Here is an 18926-nt window from a genome sequence, read left to right as displayed (position 1 = left end):
TTCTCTGGGTAACAGCAAATCCACAGTGGTTGTTAGGACTCTCTTGGTTTATGTTCAGCTCGTTTCAGGCTGGTGGTCCCCTGTGGGGATGAAGAATGATGTGCTTTTTTGGACCCTCTAGTGATTGACATTCACATTTGAAGGTCACTCCCAAGCAGACTGTTTGTGACGGGGTCATGCTCCTCTGACCTTTCCTCCAGGAGTGTGATTTTCAAAAGGAGGAAAAAGGCCAACTCCTGAGGAAGGATTTCATGCGTGAAGCTCAGGTTGAAGCCAAGCAGGGCAGAAGAGTGAAGGATGGAGGGGCTGCCTTCTCTGAGGGAGACCCACTCTGGTGCTTCAAGGAGGCATCAAAGATGATTAAAGCTGGGAGGAAGAAAGGGGGTCCTTAAAAAAAAAAAAAAAAAAAACAGGCAGAAAAGTTTAAAGGAACATGGAGAAGTAAATCTAGGACTTCCACAGCTACAATGAAATAATATGTGGTCAGTACCCCTATTGACCTCTCTTTGGTATTCCAGAATATTTTCATATTGAGACACACCCACAACGTGTTTAGTATCACACCACCTGCCGTTTCCTCATGGCCAGCATTATCTGTCATCAAGTCCGATCCCAGCGTTTGCCATCTTGTTGGACATCTTATGAAACAAAATCTAAAAATATACCTTTTTATTCTCTAAATCAGTCTTAACCTTACAACTGAGGCTGCAACCATAACCTAGTTTTGCCTATTTGGTTTCACTTCCAGGGATTAGGTAACAATATTAAATTCCCCATCTCATGTTAGTCTCTATTTGAACTTGGCTTGGTATTTAAAGAACATATTTATGAATTAAAGCTGTGCTACTTTTTATCTCATGCAAAGTGGCTATGGTGTTAAAGATGTGTGGAACCTCACAAGGTTTTCTGTCTCAGACTGAGCGCATTCACACGTTCAGTCTATCTAAACCAAGGTTTCTCAGCTGGGGTTATTTTCATCTCAGCATTTTTTCTTTATTTAGTTGTCAACGGACCTTTGACTTTATTTTTATGTGGTGCTGAGACTCGAAACCAGTGCCTCACACATGCTAGGCAAGCGCTGTACCACTGAGCCACCACCCCAGCCCTCGGCAGGTCTTGAGAGCTGTTTCTGTTATGGAGGATAAAAGGAAGAGAAGATCCACAGCTGCCCAGAGTCAGGGCCTCTAGCAACACAGGTGCCACCCCCTGGGACTTCATTTCTTCCTTCCAGGCAGGGAAGCTCTGTAGTCAGCAAGTGCAGGATTTAGGCCGCGGTGGAAGTAGCAGCCTTGCCTGGGCTTGTGCTGGACTCTTGTGTGGCTCCTGTTGTAAGGACTTTCAGGCACGTTCTAAGAAAGCCAGGTGAAGCTGAAGAGTATGGCCCCCAATAAGCCTGTTAAACTTGTAACATTCAGAGAGCAGCTCTGGGCTTCCTGTGCTCCCCTAGTAGCAGATCCTTCACGGGGCCTTTTGTGTTTCTGTAACGTTCTTGAAAACCCTTGTTATATTTATTTTGGGGAAACGTATTATTTATTAGGAGTAAAAAGGGCTGACACACACATTTCTATATTTTTTTCATATTCTGCAAAGCACATAATTACATCTGATTATTCTCAAGGTCCAGGACCACACATTTGATCTATGAAGGATACATAGTTTACTTTATTTCTGTTTGATTTCAACTTTTTTTTAAAAAAAAAGACACAACCAATTTATTTTCAGAAATGGAAATCACCTCTGATTCAAAATTTTCTGCACCTGATTTTCTTCTTGCCTTTACCTTGTTACAGCCACGTGCTGTTTCACTTTGTTCTTTAGAAAGAGTTAAAATTCTTGTAATCATTAACCCCAAATGCAAATAATTGGCCAAAGGCCTAAACTTGTTACTTATGAGAAATACAAGGCTCTGAGGCATTCTGGCCTTTTTTAGAGTCATCACAGGATTTGCTCAGGAAGCATGACATTGGCAGAAAGGGAACATAGATGCCTTTTAGCATATTTATATGGACATGGATTCTGGGTTTTACAAATAGAGGAATATTGCACAGGTCTGTGGGGATAGGGATGTGACATGGAAAGAGGCGGTGTTGGCGGGGAGCTTGTTTTACTGCAAGATCAAGTAGTACAGCCAAGTCAGAGAAGTGTGAGTACCAAAGCAAAGGTCTACAATAGGCTGGGGACATCGCTCAATGGCACAGCATTGCATGCCAAGGACATGCAAAGCCCTGGGTTTCATTCCCAGCAACCAAAAAAAGTCTTATGACATTGTATTCTTCTTTATGGGACATCTCGGAGAAAAAACTCAATTTCACAAAATGATTGGAGAGTACTAAATGTTTTAAATTCAGAATAGCTGAAACTATCTTAAAAAAGGAAAACAAAGTTGGAGGTTCATACTTCCCAATCTCAAAAAGCAACAGTCATCAGCACAGCCTAGTGGCATGGGATAGGCATACGGACCACTGAAACGGAACTGAGGCTCCAGAAGTAAACCTGTCCCTCTGAGGAGAATTATGCTAAGATCATTCAGTGGGGTAAGAGTTTTTTTTTTTTTTTTTTTTTCCAGTATTCTATTCAATTTATTGTGGAAGAGCCAGCTCTTTAACTGAGAGTGAACAGTCAAACTTCACCCAAATCAGTCATTTCTTAAAATTAGAATTTTTTTCTTAATTAAATCTGCTTATCTAAAGAAAACCTACACATCAGACAAGTTATCGTATATAGTCAGGCTTATGTGGAATTACGACTGCTTTCAACAATTACTGGAATCTGCTTTCAAAGAAAACCTTCACATCAATCTATGTAACAGACTAAACACAGCCACACATTTGGCATTCTCAAAGTAGCCCAGATGAGTACTAAAGGTAATGCAGCAAACTAATTTATTTCTTTTAATTCTTCATTAAGTAATTCCAAGCGGTACAGCACAACATTAAAAGCTGCCAGTGCTCATCCTAAGAATCAGGCATTCTTCTTTGATTTTTATCTTCTTGGCTTCTTCCTTTTCCTTTCCTATTTCAGTTACCTGTAACTCAATTTCTTTAGCACTAGACATCTTCAAAGGTTGATTTCTTCTTCTGATAGCCAGTTCAATGTTTTTTCCACCTGACTGGACAACTTCTAGCAAAGTTTTTATTGCTAATTTGATAGCTTCATTGTCATTTGCTGTAGCATCTTCTGTGTAATTCTTTTCTAGAAATTCTCAGACAGTTTTAGCACTTCTGCCGATTGCATTTGCTTTCCATGCATGGTAAGCCAGAGGGATCTGTCTGATATAATCTTGGGATACCATCATCATCAAAACCTATGATTAAAGCAGAGATACCAAAAGGTCTTCGTCCATTACTCTGGGTATATTTCTGCTTTAAAGTTGCTATGAAGCGAGTTATATATTCTACAATGACTGGGTAGACTGTAGCTTATGGCTCTGACACTTCACCCGGGCTCTGTTTATTACTCTAGCATCAGCAGTCAATCCTGCAAAAGCCGAGCAGTCGTGATCATCAAGGGCACGAATTTTCCTCTTTCATCTTGAAGCACATTGTATTCTTCTTTATGGGACATCTCAGAGAAAAAACACAATTTCACAAAATGATTGGAAAGTATTAAATGTTTTAAATTCAGAATAGCCGAAACTATCTTAAAAAAGGAAAACAAAGTTTTCCTCCAAGCACAACTATATTGGTGCCTCGAATTCCACCACAGTGGATCCTTCTTCATTGCTTCCTGGGCCTATTCCACTTGGAAAAGGTGTCCGTTTGGGGAGAAAACCATGATTGCCTGGTCGTAGAGAGGTACCATCGCATAGGACTAAGATTCTGGTGGAGCCTAACACACTACCCAAGAATTTTTTTTTAACCAAACGGTGCTGGTACAACCATTTGCCCTCATGCAAACCAATGAACCTGGAACCCCACCTCACACCATATGCAAAATTTAAGATAGATAAAAAACGTAAAAGCCTAAAAGATAAAACTCTTAGAAGAAAATACAGATGTAAATCATTGGAACTTTGGATGTAGCAACATTTTCTCAGATACGACATTGAAATTGTAAAACCAAAGAAAAAGGTAAATTGGACTTCATCAAAATTAAATGTTTTCTTCATTAAAAAACTCTACAGAGTATGTTCCTCCCTACAGAACAGGAAAAATATTTATAAATCCTATCTATATCTGATAAAGGCCTAGTATTCAAAATATGTAAAAGATGCTTATATTTCAATAGTAGACAACCCAATTTAAAGGTTGTGAATTGGTACTTTTCAACATATGAATGGTCAGTAAGCACACGAAAAGATATTCTGTATTATAAATTGTCAAGGAAATGCAAATCAAAGCCAGATTAATGCCTATAATCCCGGCTACTCTGAAGGCTGAAGCAGAAGGATCATGAGTTCCAGCTCAACCTGGGCAACATAGTGAGACCATGTATCAAAAGACAAACAAGAGGGCTGGGATTGAGGCTCAGTGGTAGAGTGGTTGCCTGGCATGTGTGATGCCTTGGGTTCCATCCTCAGCACCACATATAGATAAATAAATTAATTAATCAATTAATAAAATAAAGGTCCATTGACAACTAAAAGAAAATATTTTTAAAAAAACACAAACAGGGACACCATTTCATACCCACTAATGTTAAAATCAAAATTATTTAAACAGAAAATAAGTGCAGACATGGATGAGGAAAATGGAACATTTCTGATGGGAATAAAAGATGATGCAGTCATTTTGGAAAACAATTTGGCAGTTTCTCAAAAAGTTAAACATGAAGTTACTGTATGACCCAGCAATTCTACTCCTAGGTATATACCCAGGAGAACTGAAGACATATTCATACCACACCATGTGCATGAATGTTCATAGCAGCATAATAATAACCCCAAAGTGGAAAATTTCCAAATGTTCATCAACTGATGAAAACCCATAATGTGGCATATCCATAGCAGACAAAAGAAAACTCCTTCGCATTAGCAGTGGCTCCCCAACCCGCTTCCTATAGCCATTCACAACCCTTACCTACGTTATAGAGTTGCCTATTCTGAATATTCATATAGATGGAATGATACGCCGTGTGTCTGGCTTTTTTCACTTAGCTCACTGTTTGTAAGGTTTGTCCATGTGGTCAGCACGTGTCAGAACTCCATTCCTTTGTATTGCCAAAGACTATTACATTGTAGAGATGGACCACATTTTGTTTACCAGTTCATCCATGGATGGATGTTTGGGTTATTTCTACTTTTTTTGACTCTTATGAAGAATGCTTTATACAAATTTATGTACAAATTTTTGTGGTCATATGTTTTCATTTTTCTTTGTTTCTTTTTTTGGGGGGGTATATGTACAGTTTAAAGACTGTAAAAAGTTTTCTGATTTAGAGAATCATAATTTCTTCATTGACGTGTAAAACTTTCTCATCAAAAGACAGATAATGGACTCCATTTTCTATCACAACATCACATTTTTAGACTATTTAGAGCTTGAAGCAACCTACGGTGAGACCCTGATTCATTGACAAGGCCTAGGGAGGGAAGGAGACCACTCCAAGTCAGCCAGCCATGGGTGACTAAGATGTAGAGCTGTGTTCTCCCACATCCATTTCCCATCTAGACACCCTTCGTGAATTCGTTAGCCCAGAGTGAGCCGTCAGTGCTGCCAGAGCTGTAGAGGGGAAGGCTCCACGGAGAAAATGACTTCCCAGAACGGGACCTAAGTGGGTGGCCAGCCTCCTTTACCACCCCCCAGACTTCTCCTCCATACAGACCGCATTGCTTCCACCAGCAGCCAATCTCCTATTTAATGCAGGTCCCCCAAATGGATGGTTTATGGGGACCTGTGAGTAAGGAAAGAGGATAAATCGGGCAGGCTGGAAAGCTGGAAAGCACATGCCCCCATGAGAGAGCTTAGGACAGAAGCTGCAGGAACCGTGTGCATGAAAGACCCTGGAGACCTGGGGTTGAGCAAGTGGCTTCTGGGTGCCGGGTGCCTGTGGACCATGCTAGCCTAGCTTCTCTGATCTGGCCTTCTGAGGGCTGGAGAGGCCCCTTCGGAGGAAAGCCAGGCATTGCAGGGCAAAGCTCACAAAGTGGGCATCAGTACCTCACAGTGGCTTGGGACTGAAGTTAGAAGAAGGGTTGGGCCTTTCCTGAGTACCATGAGATGCCACTACCCTGGCACCCCTTTGTTAGCTGGGGAGAACCTTTGAGGAGGTGGCTACTGTCCCACGTAGGGGCTAAGAGCCATATAATTTGGACCATAGTACTGCACACAAGGGCCAGAAGTCTGGAGAATTTAGAATCAATTTCTAAAACAACATTCTCTGTTTAGCAGCACGTCGGCTATTTTATAATCCAAATGGGGTGTTCACCTCTTGGCATGCATTAGTGAGATGCTATTATCTCAGTGAGCATAAATCTCCTGGGATAGCTTTGAATGCAGCACACAACTCATGGGGGCCTCCGATTGCTGGGGCTGGCCTCGCTAGGAGCCTTGCTAAGAGCAAGCGAATGCACAGATGACAAGAACAGATGTCAGAGCCCCCAGAAGATCAAAGTGCTGGCGCTGCCTTAGAAAATCTGCCTATGCCACATAGTTCTCTAAATCTGCAGGAAGGCTGTAGTAAATACTCAATACATATTTGTTCAATTGAATGAACTCTAAAGCAAGCATATTCTTCACCAGTTCTGTGGAAGACAAAAGCTGGTGTCCAGGCAGCCAGGACTCAAAACAGGAGAAGTCTGTTGGGGTACTGCCTCCCCTTCCTGTAGCATCTATTTCCCTAATATCTTAATTAATTTGCTGCAAAGAAAATTTTCTCTCCTTTGTACCATAACTGCCCTAAGATTGTTTTCATGGCTGTGTATTTTTTTTTTTTTTCAATGAAAATAAGAACACACTGTTTCTAGCACTGTGGACAGTGATTCCAGACAAGGGAAAACCAATGGGTTTTATGACTCAGGAAGAGCAGTCCCCAGGGGCCCAGGCTGTTTTTTTCTTGCATCCTCCCCCGTTACCATTCTCTGAATCTCTTCTTGATTATTTTAAAAAAGTTTTGCAACTTGCGCCTCCACATCTCTCACTTTCCTTTTGTGGTCCCTTCTCTGATCTCCCCCTGGTCTTTTCTCTATCCTCTGTGGCTTCTCCACATTGGCTGGCCCAGATTTTTGCCTGGGTTTCTCACATAAACTCAGACGCTCATAATTATTTTTTTTTTCTGCTGGGTAAAAATGAGCAGAATACCAGTAATGTGATGTTTTAAAAAGAGAAACTTCCCAAGTGCCCACTCTTCACTGAGTGGAGCTTGTGGTAGGAAAGCTTGCTTGATTGACAGGGCATTGTGTGCAATCTTTCCTTTGGTCGCTGACTTCATCAGCCTTTAAATTGTGCCCTTTTCTATGGAGACGTCTCACCAGCACAGCTGGATAGAATAAATTTTGAATGGGAAAAAATCTTAAGTAGATAAATTTCTAAGACCCATCCTAACATCATTAGGGTTATCACTGCCAAAATCGGCATCTGGTAGTAAAATCTTTCTTTTTCAAACATTGCTTTCTCCAAAGAACTATCCAAAAGTTGCTACTGTGTGAAAGCTCTTTGGCCATTTGTATTGTGGTTTTTAACAAGCACGTCTTCAAGCAGATTGACTGGCCAAAGCCATGGCCCATTACTCAATGGGCACAAAATTCTGATGAGTTCATGACATTTGGTCTAAGAAATTACCTGTGGCCAAGGATTGTAATTGACATGACCAGAACATTTTACCATATGGTATGTGCTATCTCTGTCCCCCCAATATACGGTTCTTAAGGTGTGACAAATTGTTTGTGGGACAACACACATTATGGGCCAGACAGCCAGACAAAACACCCCTTTGGAGTTGAAACCACAGTCTACGGCCCTGAATAAGAAATATGCAAAATCACACCTGTTAGCCAACATTGCTACTTGTGTTTTCCTCTTCTTCTTTTTTCCCCCCAACTTTCTCACAAGGAAAATTAAATGTAATATGAACTTAATGTTGAGAAAAGGACCTAGGATGAGGTTTCCACATCAACTTAATTTGGACATTGATATTTTGTGTGGCCTAGCTATTGATAGCTAGAGTGGCGTTCCTCAGTTTAAGCTGTTTGTGATTTGGTTTAATTGTCACCAGAGACTGACACAGCAGACAATGGCTGGCAGCACAGCAGATGTAATCGAAAGAGTTATCTGTGGTTTGCATCTGGTGGTCTTTCAATCAATATATTCTAACAAAAAAAAATTCTTGCTGCAGTTAAGTTCTTATGCATTCTGCTGTTAGTACCCAGTATTTATGACCCTGGAAGGTAGGAATTTTTCCATAGGTGGAAGACGAGATTACTGGGAGTAGAATAGGGATGGAGGGGGCTTATTTTTGGAATTCATTCTGACATGAAAAAGTCTTAAGGTTATTAGATTTCAAAACCATTTTTCCCCCAAAGGATAGTTTTTCCTGATGATGTAGCAAGATGGGAATGTTATTACGCTGACTTTAGTAAAATTTGTGGTATTTGTGTCTGTCGGGTATTAACATGTGTTATGTGCTTTGGCAGCATGGGTGCTTCCTACATTCTAAACTCTAAGAAAACATCTACAATTTTATAGGCTAGAGGTATATATACTTTATGTAAATATATATGGATAACAAGGGATATTTGTGACGTTAATTTTTCTGTTGTTTTCACTGGGAGCACAGGAAGTTTCTATAGAAAGGATTTATTGGTGCCTGTGACAGGGTTTACACCTGCTTACAGTTTAAGAATTGTACCAACCCAAAGCCTGTCTTCTGGAGTTTCTGGTAGACCTGCAGCATGGACTAGGTGCTTGACACATGCTTTTAGGAGCTCTGTCATCCTCACTGAATCAAATGCAGCTGTAGTCCTTCCAGTCCGGCCAGTCAGCTCCGTCCCAGGTTCTGCTTTGCAGCCTCAGGCAGCCATTCAGTGCCTTTCAGCCAAGTCCATTTTTGGATCAGTCTAATCATTTTTCTTTCTATCCTTGAGCTTCATAGTCAATCCATCAGTCAATTATGTCTCTGTTCCCTCGAAAGCGTTTTGAATGGACTTCTCTCCAAATCAAATCTGGGCCCTTGGGTGGCACTACCCCCGTCTCTCCTTTAGAGACAATGATAGCCTCTTACAGAACCACCATTTGACCCAGCTATCCCACTCCTCAATCTATACCCAAAGGACTTAGAATCAATGTACGACAGTGATGAGCCACATCCATGTTTATAGCACCTCAATTCACAATAGCTAAGCTATGGAACCAACTTACATGCTCTTCAACAGATAAGTGGATAAAGAAAGTGTGTATATATACATAATGGAGTATTACTCAGCCATAATAAGGAATGACTTTATGACTTTTGCCAGTAATGGATGGATCTGAAGACTATTATGCTAAGTGAAATAAGCCAATCCCAGAAAACCCAAGACTGGGCATTCTCTCCAATATGTGGATACTAGCACACAGTGGGGGTGGCGGGGTGAAGAATAGAAGTTCACTGGATAAGACAAAGGGGAATGAAGGGAAGGGAGATGGGATGGGAATGGAAAAGGAAAGAACTTTCCCATAACTTTCCTATGGTCACATATGAATCCACAACCAGTGAAACTCCACATCATGTACAACCTCTAGAATGGAATCCTAATTCGTATAAGTCACACTCCATGTGTGTATAATATGTCAAAATACACTCTACTGTCATGTATATCTAAAAAGAACAAATAAAAAAAGTTAAAAATAGCCTCCTAAATACTGTACTTCCTCTCTGTCCCCTCACCAATCCATTGATTGCAGAGCAGCTGAAGTGATCATCAAAGTATCATCAGGTCGTATGACTTTCTGGTGCAAAACCATGGTTTCCACATCTCTTAGAATACATTCAAAGTTCCTTATGATGGTGACATCTTAGTCCCTGATTCCTGTCTCTCTCGTTCACCTTATGATCTCACATTCTTCTTTCTTCCTCATCAAATATATCGTCCTGGTTCCTTTCCGTTCCTAGAACAAATCAAGCTGTTTCTAGTCTCAGGTCTTTGCTCTTGCTGTTCTCTCTGCCCCAAAGGGTTCACGTAAGTCAACCACTGTTGACATATAAGTCTCAACTCAAACGTGACCTCCTCAGAGAAGTTTCCCCTCACCATTTTAAAAATGGACACTTTCTGTTATTCTCTGTTGGTCCCCTGTTCTTTCCTTTCTAACTCTTGCTATGATCTGTAATTATGTTACTTGTTTACTTGTTTGTAGTTTTCCCCGTAACATCATAAATCTCATGACAGTTGGAACCGTGTCTATCACGTATCCTCAGTGCTTAGAATAGGATTTGTCACAAAGCAAATGCTCAACACATGTTTGTTGAATGACTGCATGAACAGATCCTCACATTAAGGGGAAATCTGCCTACTTAACAGTTTCTACTCTTTATTCTGACTGTTTTCTAAAGCAACGTAAGATGGCTCTACAACTTTGCATACAAGGTTGTATTTCAGTTCTTTGGCACCCTCGTCAGGGCACTGCATTTCTGTGCTGTGCCCACCTCACGACTCCCCTTGTATGGACACTTCCAACTCTCTCATCCTGGAAATCATTCTTTTGAAAGATTCCAGTTTGACAACGACCCTCATAAAAAAATCAGATGTGTCTAAGCCCTGCAGGGCCCAGGAGGACTGGGCCTCTAGATCTGTAATTTGCAAGGTCTATTTTTCCCCCCAACATATTGCAAAATAGAACATTTCCCAAGGTTCTGAGCAGCTTTCCCATTGTCCGTGATTTCTCAAACTTAACTGCCAGTGACTCTGAAATTACATCTGCAAATTTCTTTTGTAATTTGTCTGGAACTGGGGGCTCGGAATAATTTATTATGCTTAGATTTTTTTTCTTGTCCCCTAGCTTATGGTGGGCCCCATCTTCTTTTCATTGTCTCCTCTGCTGCCCATTTAGAATGCAGATTCTGTTGTCCTTGCTCCAGAGGATGGAATTTGAGGGTTGGGGACTTTGGACATTTTCACCTGCTGACATTACACCCTCTTCTTGGATCGATTCTGCTCTTCTACCTCTTCCTTCTCCTTTGCTTCTCTCATTTTTCTTCTTTTGTTCTCTCCTCTGTCCCTCCCTCCTTCGCTCCCTTCTGACCCTCCTCCTCTTGTACCCTCTTCTTTCTCTTTAACTGAACTTACCACAAATCACCTTCTTAATCTTCCTCATTTCTTGGATTTTCCATTAGCTGTGGCTTTAACCTTCCAGAAAACCTTCATTTAAAAAAAAAAATCGGTCCTTCATTATAGATCGTGAACATGTCCTTTGAAAACCATGAGTTCATGAGAAAGTTTTCTGCGTGGTCACACTGGCTAATGAGTTTACTTATCCTTTTCCTTTTTACTGGGATTGTTCATTATTACATTGCCTTGGAATTTTTGTAATGCTGCCTTTCCTTGCTATTATGGACTCCCAAAAGACCTGGTCACATTCTCCCAAGGTCCCTATAATTTCTATACTAAAACCAGTTCTTTCTCATTGGTTAAAATTATATCCAGAATACCAGCTTCTCCTTTTATCTGAGAGCTGATATTGTTAGCTAGGAATGTTAAAATTCTTTTTATAAGCTACTCTATCTGTTTTTATAAGCTAAACTATCGGTTGGAGGTTAGCAAACTGATAACTGAAGTCCCTATCCCTGTGCTGCCTGCTGGGAGTTATGTGGTCTGCATTTAGGAACATTGTCCATTCCTGGACGTCTTTGACAAACCCTCACCCTGGAAGGACTCCTGTTTATGTAGCACCTGTCTCTAGCTGCGTCCACCTCCATGGAGTGGCTCTCTGCACAGGAGCCTGTGAACTTTGGCATCCCACCCCCTTGTATTTTTCACATACAAGCCTGCTTCTTCCTGTTTCTTTTTCTGCAGGAGTCCCTTCTCCACTCTCTGAGAGTGCCTCACTTCTTACGTTAACATCCCAACTTCTTTCCTGGCATCTCTTTCTTTGTGAATCAGTGTCAGATGTTTTTTTGGGGGGTGCTGGAGAATAACCAGGGAGGAACCCAGCTTAACCACTGAACCACAACTCCAGCCTTTTTTTTTTTTTTTTTTTTTTTTTGGGACAGTGTCTTGCTAAGTGCTTAGGGCCTCGCTAAGTTGCTGAGGCTGGCTTTGAACTTGTGATCCTCCTACCTCAGCCTCCCAAGCTGCTGGGATTACAGGTGTGTGCCACAGTGCTCAGCTAGTGTCAGGTTTTTTAGTGCATAAGGGGTTTTCCCTGATGAGTTTCTCTCAGTATCACCTAAGAACCACATATGAGCTAGCCCTTATACTCACTAGTCCAGAGATTTCTCCAGGTTCTCATTCTTCCCACATTTAATTATCATGTGTCCTTATCCCTCGACGAGACTGATTTCTTAGTGTTTCATCCTCTTAAACATTTTTATTTATTTTGCTAATAATCTTGTGTATGGAAAGGGCTTCATCTGCCAGCTAACAACCCAAGTAACTGGTGATCACCCCAGGGACAAATATAATGCTTCCAGCTCAAGTTGGCAGGGAAAAGATTTGCAGATCTTAATTTAGCTGATAGTGTGATTTTGATAAAAACCATGTGACACGTACAGATACAGGAAATCAACTGTAGTAATAGCCCCAGGTAGATTGTAATTGGCCCCCTTTGCAGTATAAAGGAAGCTTCTGCTTTGTCCTTGGAGTAGAGGAAGTGGCTGCAAATAAGCAAGGAGCAGGTCCTAGGGAGGAAGTGGGATTGGAAGAGGAATGGCGGGCTGTGGAGAGAGCAGAGTCCTGCAGGTTCCCCTCCACCATCCTTGCCATCAGACGAACGTCATTGTTCCCTGGCTCCCACGGGGCCAGGAGGGAAGTCCTCTGCAGATGCTCTGACACGCCTGCCCTCTTCCTGCAAGGGTTGTGTCCCACCCATACGCATCCCATTTTCTGGTTACCCATCTTGGTGGCCGTCCCAGGGATGAAACTGCTTCCTCTGCAGTTGCCCAGGCCTCGCCCTCCTCCCTGCCACTCCCACCCCAGTCTCCTTTGCGCCTCAGGATCTCTCTGGAAGCCATGCTTTTCCCTCCTTGCTTCATCACCTACACCCGAGGAGGCACACCTGCAAGGTGGCAGGTGCTTTTTGAGGTTCATTAAAGGCCCATTTGAAGATAGCGTGGTGTGGGCAGTGACAACTGGAGACCAACTGGGTTTCTGATCCAAAATTTTCCACTTTTTAGTCCTTTAATCATTCTGAGTCTCAGGGTCCCTGTGTGTAAAGTATGAATAAGAAGCCTAACTGTGCATACAGATAGTGCACACGCACACACACACGCACACACGCACACACACGCACACACACACACACACACGCACACACATCCTGACATTTAATGTATGCTCAACAGGTATATCAGTTTTCTCATCTATAAAAGGGATTAAATGGCATCTACTCTTTGCATTTATTTTGAGGGAAGATCGATGGGATAAATGAATATAATAAATTGTGTTCAGACTTAACTGCTGTTGTGGGGGGAGACGTGTGGGCTGCGGTTAGGATGATTCACTTTGGAATCAGATTAAGTTTGAGAGGGGTTCTGTCACTAACGAGTTGTGTGATATGGGGCAAGACACTTTACCTTTCTAAGCCTCCTTTTCCTATAGTGTGGGTTTGTCACCATCAAACCAGTTGACCTGTGCCAAGTGTCCCATCCCCCTTTGGTGCTCAGCAAGGGCGTCAGGGTTGTTGTTGTTGTTTTTATTGTTATTAGTTGTGTTGGTCTGTTCTTCTTGCTGCTGTCCCCAGCCCTGGATCAGGAAAGACTATTTGCCTGGTGGGGCAGGGAGGAGGGCAGGGAGCAGAAGAATCCAGGAGGCGTGAGAGGGAAGGGCAGAAAAGTCCAGGTGGGAGAGGAAGTGGCTTAGTCAGGAGGAGCACCTGGCTGATTCTTGTCTTGCGGCTTTTGCGTCTCGGTCATGGGCTGCAGATGCTGGCTGCAGGGCTGTTCCACCTGGATCCTATTGAGATCATGTACCTTTGCCTCCACTCAATGTTTTCCTGTCCCAGTGACTATATAAATGTTCCATTTGTGATGTCATTGTTCTGTTTCAGATTTTCTTTCCTAAACGAAGAACTTGAGTTATCCAAAACAGTCGAGACAATGGCTTGACTGTAACGCTGTGTGATGAACTTTCAATTCCCTATGGTTTACATTTCTTTTTCCTATTTAGTCGTCTACTCTCTGGATCTAGGTGGAGGCTCCAAAGGGCAGCCGTTGCCTTGTGAAGAGGATGGAAAGATGCACAGCATTACTTTTGTAAAATTTTCCACTTTCTGAAGAGAATGGGGAAGCATAAGCTAAACAGAGGCAATTTTTACTTGTTTGGAAATATAATCATGATCCTTATTTTGGTCACTTAAAATTTCTACAGAAAACAACCAGGTTCTGCCAAAATCACTTTTGGAAAAAAAAAAAAAAAAAAATCTTTGGCCTTAGCTGCTTATGGCAGGGACATCTCCGGGAAGCCAATGAGTTTACCGCCTATTTCTTGACTCTGCTGAATAACTGCTTGTGGGGAGGAAGGAGGAATCAGGAGGGGGCCAGAGTTTAATTTGGGCATTTTCAAAGAGAAAATGGACCATATCTTGTTCAATGGGGAGATGAGGTAGAGAATTAAATTATTTAGCGTGGTGGAGTGTTTTCAAAGCCCAGAGTGTGGGGTCAAGGCCCATTTCTCCTACTCACTTATTTTTACGAGGTGTAAATCTCAGTGTTCTTGACCATAAAACAAGAAGATAATGCCTAGATAGTAGGGGTGGCTGAGGCTTGGTAGAAACTAGCTGTGAGTACAAGTGACTCTTCTCTTGAGTTATTGGCATATGTGTGACAAAATATATGAGAATTTACCTTTTCTGGCTGAAAGAAAAAGGAGACTTTCTGGCTGTCCTGGAACTAGGGGGCCAGGAGGTGACAGGAGGACAGTATATGGCATCTGTGTCCATGTCTTTGTCCACCATCCTCAGCAGAAGTTTCTGTGCTCCTGGCCCTTCCTCCCCAGTCTAGTAAAGTGGGGTTTGGAGTAGAACACAGCCTTCAGGCCCAGGTGACAAAGTCCCACCCAAAGATGGTGCAGAACCACTATTCCCCATTTCACCACAACCCTGAGACACCCCAAGGGCTCACAGCAAACACCTGCAGAAAGTGCTGCTGTCCAGTGGCTTGTGGACCACAGATGTACGGTGACCAGGACAGGAGAGCAGAGGACCACCTGTGGATTTGTTCTTGTCTAATCAGAGACAGCTCCGAGGACACCCAGAAGGCCCTGGAGAGATATTAGGTAATGGGTGGGGGTGGGGAATCAAGGCCTTTGAGGGCGTGGAGTCCTACAGATGAAGCCTGATTGTCATGGGACCTCGAGAGTTGGTGAGGCCTGTGGACATTTGAGATACCTGACCCTTATGGATATGGGTTAAAAAAGGGAAAGCACTTCACACATATTCAAGTGTGATAGAAAGTGAGGGACTGGTATAATGGATAGGATTCTCTGGAACCCATGGAGACTGCTGGGGGTATCCCTGGTGGCTCTGCCAAGTTAGATACAGGTTAAAGGCAGTAGGTCATGGGGACACAGAAATGCCCCTGAAGGAAAGCCTTTCGATTTTATTTAATTTTATTTAAGTGCATAGTGAGCAAGCAAGAGGCCCCAGGCATGTGTGGGCAGATCCAAAGAGGAAACAATTGCTGTCAGGAGCTCACAGCTTGCTGCAGGGGTTAGTAAACTATGGCTTGTGGGTCCAATTTGGCTTACCACCTATTTTTGTAAATAATGCTTTATTGGAATCCAGACAGACCCATTTGTTTACATGTTGCTTATGGTCGCTTTGCATTCACTCTAAGGGTAAACTTGAATAGTTGAGACCCTGTGGCCCACAAAATTTAAAATATTGACTCTACAGAAAAAGTTTGTCAACCCTTGGTCTGTGGATAGCACAGTCATGCCTCGTTAAATTTAACTGTTGTCTGGACATTTTGAACAGGATCCACTGGTGTCAGTGGTGGGGGGAGGATGGCAGGTGGCCACACAGAAGCAATGATAATGAGGGGCAGACCAGCCCTCGACCTCGTAGGTCCAGAAACTGGACTGTAAACTCACCTGGACACGACAACAGAGATCATCATGAGCCGACACAATGATCACAATGACGTACAACCTAGAAAGGCACCCGCTGTGGGCGGCCCTTGCAGGGACTGGCATGATTTCTATGGGGCTTCCCATTGCACATCCATGGCATGTGCCCAAGTGTGGTTAGTTCTCTCGAGGTTTTGTGATAAGCACACCAGACAAGGAGCCTTCAGGATAGTTAGTTCAGACCAAGGTGAGAGCAGAGGAGGAACGGCCCGGGTCCTTGCTGGATGACGCTGCTTATTGCCTCCAGAATAAAGCTCAAGCGCAGGGGCTGCTGACATTCCCACCTACTTTCCTCACCCTCATCTTACTCTGCTCTCCTCCGTCCCTCTCTGTCTCTAAGGGCCCCACCAGGCTTCTGGCTGGTCAGCACTCCCCTTCATGCTGCCCAGGAGGGCTCATGACCCCAGCAGCACCTTCCTCTCTTGGAAGAGAGGGACACGCTGTTACCTGCTTCTATGGATCCCAACCCCTCTGACAGCCCATACTTCTGCTAAAGCAGCTTTTCTGAAGTCACATCCACGTCGTCTGCTAGGTCTACAGCTGGTACTGGTAAAGGCCTTGTTCCATGAGCCTCGCAGGTGCCTGTCCTTTTCCATTAAGCATTGTTTTTATGGTTCTTTCCAGGAGGGAAACGTTGCCTCCCTTGGGCTCAGATTCCTAGAGGCACCTCGCTATCTCCCTCTGTCCACCCACCTGCACCTGCTAGCCGTGGGCTGTGTGCTAATGGAGGCATGGTCAAGATGCTATCAGACCACAGAGGAGAGCGCCATTCATCCTGGCTGAAGGTTTGGGGAAAGGGTTCTCACAAGAGGCAACACCTGATGTGCTCTGCAGGGGAGAAACCTGAGCAGTCACTGGGCAGCATGGTGGGAGCGTTGGCCCACCAGCCAGAAACCTGGTGGGGCCTTTAGAAACAGGCTCCAAAGGTAGCAGAATGGGACTCTGGGGAAGGGAGGCGAAGTGGAAAGATCAGACTTCTAGGAGCCTGGTGCGCTTGGGCTTCATCCTGAAGGCAAGGGAAAGGTGGGAAGATGTGGAGTTCCATGGCTTAGAAAATAAATCCAGCAAAGGGAAGTGCAGATTCGCACAAGGAAATCCCCCAGGGTTTGGCAGTGATCATGGCAAGAAGCAGAACAGGTGAGCCATGGGAATGGCATAGAAAGGAGGGATGTGGTTCCAGGCAACACCGGGTAGACAGCTGTGGGGGTAAAGTGCCCTCTGAGCTCGTGTCCAGAACGTTGAGGGGGTGGTGATGGTTTAACTGAGCTGGAGCTCTTAGGAAGAATGATCGGGAAGAATATGAGGAGTTTGTTTTTGGACAAGTTGACTGTGAAGTACCTGCGGGTCCAACTGAAAAGCAGTTTGGAGGTACAGATGAGAAAAAAAGATGAGGGAGTTGAAAAGTTGGACTCATTTTCAAGTGAATGTTAGCTAAAGCAAAGGAAAAAAGGCCATCCAGGGAAGAAGTCCAGAATGAAAAGAACAAGTAACTGAACATAGAATCTTGGAGAATGTTCTCATTTAAGGGTGAGCAGAAGAAGAGGAACCCACAAAGGAGACCGAGGAACTGTTTTCATTTGTTCATTCATTCATTCAAAAAACGTTTAGTGGGCACCTCATTTGGACAGGTTCTGGCACCAAGGGTGTGGTGGAAAAGTTCTAGTCCTGCCTTCCAGAACCTATGGTGCAGACTGGAGGCAGACCTGGAAGAGAGGGGGGTTGGAAGAACAGAATCTTGGTGTTGACAGCAGGGGAGGCTTAGAAGCCAGGAGGAAGCTGGGAAGGGGGAGGGCTGGGGGCGACAGGAGAGACAAATGGAGAGAGGGCTAGGGGACAGAGGCACAAAGGGCTCATGTGTCTGATTCAGCCCTGAGTTCTGTCTGCTCCTCTCCCCAGAAAGCGAAGTGAATGCCCACCTAGTCAAGTTTACCTCCATCGCCATAGCAACCTCTGAGTGTTGCTTTGTTGCACATTTTTGAAATTTTAAGTGAGGAAGTGACTTTATATCAAATTACCTGCTAATTAGCCTGGTGATTTTCCTGTCTCTTAGAACATTCTCTTAAAGGTTTGCTGTTTTCTTTTTCCAGAATTTATTTTTTACATATTTCTTCACTTACTGGGATTCTGGACCAAAATTCATATAAATACAGTACTAAAGACTGAAAATGTAATTATTCTGTTATCTGATTATATAAGTGCTCATTGTTTAAAAAAAAAAAAAAAGTAGAAAATACAAATCACTGCCTCCCCCATCACTGTTAGTGTTCTGGTATTTTCCTTCCCAATCTCCTTGGTAGACACATTTGCTACATTAAATATATTTATTACTGCATATTTATAAATTTTTTTACATTATTTTGTTTGCTGATTATATCATGGGCATTTATTTACCTATGTTGTTAAAATAGTTATAAAACCAGGGCCGGGGTTGTAGCTCAGTGGTACAGCGCTCACTTAGCATGTATGAGGCCCTGGGTTTGAGCCTAAGCACCACGTAAATATAAAGGAATTGCGTCCCCCTACAACTAAAAAATGTATATTAAAAATAGTTATAAAACCATTTCATGATATATATGCTTCACATATTTTAATGCAATTATTTCACTTCTATGCATAATTTTTTGTCCCTGAATCTTAAAAATAGATCCATTCACACTTCAAAATATTTTTGTATTTACTTTTCCTAGAATCCTTGTGTTTAATTTAACAATGTCTCATACATTTCAAAGAGACA

The 18926-nt window shown here is 42.9% G+C and overlaps 1 protein-coding gene and 1 pseudogene across 2 annotated transcripts in view; one reads left to right on the top strand and one right to left on the bottom strand.

The window, feature by feature from the left end:
* Positions 1-18926, top strand: part of LTBP1 (latent transforming growth factor beta binding protein 1) — a 492924-nt gene that overhangs the window by 34617 nt on the left and 439381 nt on the right. The window lies entirely within an intron of this gene.
* LOC306643593 (proteasome subunit alpha type-7-like) lies at positions 2599-3932 on the bottom strand (annotated as a pseudogene). The gene is made up of 2 exons: positions 3675-3932; positions 2599-3564 (listed from the first exon to the last, which is right to left on the bottom strand). The product of its transcript is annotated as a proteasome subunit alpha type-7-like (transcript).

Source organism: Sciurus vulgaris, assembly GCF_902686455.1.
Source record: "Sciurus vulgaris genome assembly, chromosome: 14".
Taxonomy (NCBI): Eukaryota; Metazoa; Chordata; class Mammalia; order Rodentia; family Sciuridae; genus Sciurus; species Sciurus vulgaris.
The sequence above is the reverse complement of the archived record's forward strand: the minus strand, read 5'-3'. Positions and strand labels throughout refer to the sequence as shown.